The 4,801-nt window shown below is 42.3% G+C and overlaps 1 protein-coding gene across 3 annotated transcripts in view; it reads left to right on the top strand.

Moving 5' to 3' along the window:
* Nucleotides 1-255: 255 nt before the first annotated feature.
* Nucleotides 256-4,801, top strand: part of plat (plasminogen activator, tissue) — a 12,724-nt gene continuing 8,178 nt past the window's right edge. For 2 of the 3 annotated variants that reach the window (XM_023421157.2, XM_023421154.2), the window contains exon 1: nt 256-401. The gene's annotated coding sequence lies outside the window, so the exon portion shown is untranslated. Of the gene's footprint in view, nt 402-4,004; nt 4,231-4,801 lie in introns of those variants that run through there. The other variant, XM_023421156.2, reaches the window with a different exon arrangement.

Genomic DNA, 4,801 nt, shown 5'->3' with positions numbered 1-4,801 from the left:
CTACACAACTAGTGTTTTAAAATCCATACAAAATGATGAATTTTCATATTTGTCCTTGACATTGGGCGAAATTATAGCTAAAAAAGATTACCCGATCACACACCTCAGAAAACACACATTTCTAACTAAATGAGTGATTTGCCTTCTCAACCTTTCGAAGCACTTGGGACCGTCCCGTCCCGTCTCGGCACCACCCAGCCGGCTGCATCAGCATCCGGCCCAAACGGCCAACGCTTCGCCGCTGAGGTCACAGCAGCCCTCCCCCTCCGCGCACCGGCAGGGCTGGAGCGCTGCGATAAAAGCGGGGAGCAGAGTGAAAGCCAACTCAGTCCGAGCCACTAATCCCGAGGACACTGACATTTCTACTGCAAACATACCGAGAAGACAGAAGATTTCAGTGGGTAAGTGGGTATTTTCCTTTTTCGTTGATGCTCTCGCGATACAGATCTATCCAGACTGTGCACCATGCTGCTTTCTCCTCAAGTGGCAACTTCAGTTCTTTTTCTCTTTCAGTTTGACTCGTGTTATTTAAGCATCATTATTATCTGAGGCTGTAGAGTTTATAGATCACTTGCGTAGATAATGACACTGTCTTGAAAATATTGCACGGTTGTTATTTGATGTGCGATTGGCTCCAGCTCCCTGCGACCCTCAAAGAATAAGCAGTATAGTGAGTGGATGGTTATTATTTGCTTGTGTCAAGTAGAAGTAGGGATTTAATCTGTTATGCAAGATTCTACTGCAAGACTCTATTCAGTTATATCAAAATATTACCCAACCATAGTAATAATAGTCTAATCAACTTAAAGGTTGAAGGTTAAAATACTTTCTTTGGGATAGTTACCTTTAATCAAATGCAAATGGATAATCAAATGTGATTGGATGATATGGAGTTAGCTTGACACACAGCTCTCTTGTATTATTTAATGCTAATCAGCAAAATCAAATTCAACTTTTGTGAATGTAAAGTAAGATCAGAAATACAGAGAGGAAGAGGAAGATGATTCAACATGACACATTACATCTTGGCGGACACATCCACCTGTTTAATCTGGTGGGAACCCTGTACACATCCCCCCACACACTCAAGAGTTAATCAGTCATTTGTTGTTATCAAGGTCATTTGAAATCTCTCCTTGCAATACAAAATCATAAAGTGTTCTGTAGTTGCTTCTTTAGATGTTACAAGAACATGGTGATATTGTACTCTGCTGCTGGACTTTGTGTGTGTGTGTGTGTGTGTGTGTGTGTGTGTGTGTATGGTGTGCATCTGTATCTGTCTACCACTCAAGCCAGGCTCTGCACAGGATCACTGCCTTATCAAATTAATGAGTTGGATTTGCGTCTCCTCCCCAGCACCATCAGTCAGCGCTGAGTCTCCATCGCACTGACACTCTGTACTGTTTGCATGTTGACACAAAGTAGATTATGTATCCATTATCTGCATTCCCTGCAGTGTGGTCAGCTGGGTTTGTGCCTCAAGTTGATGTTTGTGACTCATAGATCAGTAGTTTGGCTCATAAAGCTGTAAGTTAAGACTAGGTCAGAGAGATGATAGAGCTGGAGCAGACTCTGGGAACAATGAACAGAAGATGAAACTGAATCCCTTGAGAGTTATTAATTCAATACTAAACTGAATCTGGACAAAAGCTCTCTTTCACATCTCTACTCTTCCCATCTGACTGATCATATAATGGTCTCGGTTGTGGTTGTAAATCCCATCAATTCCTCCGTCCGTGTCTCCTTCTCCTTCTTTCTCTGTGCAGTCCTGGAAGCAAGGATGACTCAGGACTACTCACCCTCTTTCTGCTGAACCTTGGGTTTCTAATTACATTTTCCTCCTCTCCCTCTTTTTTCTCTGCTCACGTTTCTCTCTCTCTCTCCATCCTTTCATCTCCTTCCACGTAGTTCTTTCAGCTCCATTATCTCCTCAGTGTATACTCATTTCTGATGAACACCTGCTTCTTTTGGCTGTATGAATTTTGTGTTCCTTCCTGATAAGAAGTTGAATGCTTCACATTGTGTACAGAAGGAAGCTGGAGGGTAACAATGCAGCTCTCTGTTCTGCGAGACTTTACAGAGCCGGATCACAGCTGGTTAATTGAAGTCTGGCCGAAAATCCCCCGAGTAAAGAATGCATAATGCCCTCTGAGTAACTTGCTTATCAAGATGACATCACGTAGCACATCATCAGCAAACATGCTACACACATGCAAACCTTTTTAAATGAAGGAACAACACCTAAACTGAAGCTATTGTAAAAGCTATTGTAAAAGGTTGAATACAGGTTAAGGGATCCCAGCAGGTCAAACCAGTTCAAAAACACGTTATGATGTTCAGATTTACTTCCGGAAACGGACACTGCCAGCGTGCCGTGACAAGAGAATGGGAATGCTGTTCACAATCCAGCCATGTTTAGATTTCTAAGAAATATTTTTATGAACCCTGACTTCAGTGCCAAAGTAAATAAGACCATAAAAGTGCCAAAGTGCATTGCAAAGGTGTGTCCTGTGCCATTTCCTCCCCTGGGTCCCAGTGTTGGCAGTCCACCCAATGCAAGCTCTTTTTGGTATCAGTTCTGACATTTGCATAGGAGATACAGGCAGAGGAGCCTCAGAGATGCTTTAAAGTGTACACCGAACCATAATTTGAACTTCACAGGTAGATGCAACTATGCTCCCTGCACACAGTCTTAACCGTTCTCACCGCTTTAGACTTGGACATTCTGGTCTTGTTGCTGGAAAACAAAAAATGTGTCATCTCAGACCTCTACAACCTCAGCACGCCATCATCATTACACATCCTCGCTAATGGTCCAGTGAACTCACCGCTAAATGTAGAAGACTGTGGTCAGCACTTGAAAAGCAGTTCCACTAAATACACTGAAACTGCGCACAAATAGGAAATGAATAACTTTGGTGGAAGAAAACAGTTCAAAGCTCTCTGCTCTGGACATAAATTCTTGTGTGTAAGAGTTTGTTTATGTGTGTCTACCTTATTATCTTGGATGGATCTAAAGTGGATGCACTAAACTTGTGCATCTGCAAATTGTTGTTAGGAAGCTGCTGCTGACTCATAGTCTGGCTGCTGCTACTGTAAAGATGTTTTCATTTCTTCCATTCATATTTGACCTACTAGGGGAATCACACTCCTCAGGCTGCATATGTGGCTGTGCATGTTTCAACTAATAACACATTGGGTGTAACTGACGAATGCTTTAACCCCATCAGTGCCTGTGAGACGTCGGTGTCTTGCTCCCGTTTTAAGAGCGGCTTGCTCATGAACTAATTCCTCTATCTTACTGTCAGTCAACATTTCTATAGCTCCAGTCCCTACAAGCAGAGTGAGACATCAATCTTGGCTGTAACCCTTCTAGAAAAAAGACCAGCTGTTATAGTGATCAAAGTTTGGATTTTATCTCATTCTACTTAATGGGGGGAAGAATATGTAAGGAGTTAACTGAATAGTTGCTTATGTTTTTTGTTAGTTATGATGCTCTTTTTAATCATTCTAGATTTTGACCTTTGTCTGCTATGTGGACAGAACAGGGTTACCAAATTAGCATGACATGAGTAAGTAAGAGGTATTTTTTGTTGTTGCACCTGATCATTTTGCATGACTGTTCTGTAATGAGCTGTCATATTTGAAATGTTCAGAATTCCAATAAAATGCATTTTGTAACAGAAATCACATCAAATATAACGTAATACAGTCAAAGCAAATAAGGGATTCTGGGAGTCAGATAAATGCAAGTTTTTTGGTAGTTACATTGTATATAAAAGTTTGAACTCTGTATCCTGTAAGTGAGAGTTTGTCATATACATGTTCATTTTGTGTGTTTATGGTCTGTGTCATATGTATTAATCAGGCTAGTTACATTGTGGTATTGTCAAAGTAGCAGAAATGATGGCATCCAAACAGGGCCTCTGCATCTCAGATACCACAGACTTTTAACAGGGTGGGATACACATATGTTCATGTCTGATGAGTGCGTGTTGGTGTATGTTTTTGTGCGTGCGTGTGCTGATATGTACTGGCAGGAAGCACGTGTTTTTAGCTGACAGGGCTTGAGAGAGGGGTGACTGAACAGCTGCACAAAGGAAACAAAAAGGAAACTAGTGTTGTTGTCACCCTGCCAGTGAGGCTCAGTTGGAGGGGGAAAGTGAAGGACAACAGGGTTTCTATTAGTCTGACGCAAGGACAGTTTTCAAGGGACCTGTCCTCTTAATGGTGAGTGTGTGAATACGTGTGTGTCTGTGTTTTAAAAGTGAAGTCCTGGGATGGGGTGCAGGGGGTCTTTGTTCCTATGAACAATGAGCGGAATGAGCAGTAAATCTTTGTGTAGGTGTTTGATTAGCTCCACGGTCCTGAGCACTTTGTGCAGGTATGTGTGTGTGTGTGTGTGTGTGTGTGTGAGAGTATGCATGTATGTGTGTGTAGTTGCCAGCCAACACTGGCAACTACACACCACATACCTTGCTGATATATCAAAACACAGTGCTGTTTTCTATTAACTCAGCCAACCACAGAACGTGAGTCAGTGGAGACCGAGCCGACAGAGAGGAGAGTATAAAGACTTACACAAGAATAGAAGAGTCGGTGCAGGCCTGTATGCGGATGATTACTGCTTGTATGTCTGGTTCTTTGCGTGCATGTGTCTGTAGAAGTTCCTCAAGATTATTTTCAAAGCAGCTTGGAAGTTCTTTATTTTTAGGCCATTTTTACATTCCAGTCCTGATTGTGTGCAACTTTCTTCTCTTCCCCATTTTCCCCTTCTGCCCCCCCGTCCTGCCCCACCCCC

The sequence above is a fragment of the Seriola lalandi genome, unplaced genomic scaffold, assembly GCF_002814215.2.
Source record: "Seriola lalandi dorsalis isolate HSWRI2012SDOR001 ecotype SW California unplaced genomic scaffold, Sedor1 jcf7180002054664, whole genome shotgun sequence".
NCBI lineage: Eukaryota > Metazoa > Chordata > Actinopteri > Carangiformes > Carangidae > Seriola > Seriola lalandi.
This window is presented reverse-complemented; position numbering and strand designations above follow the sequence as displayed.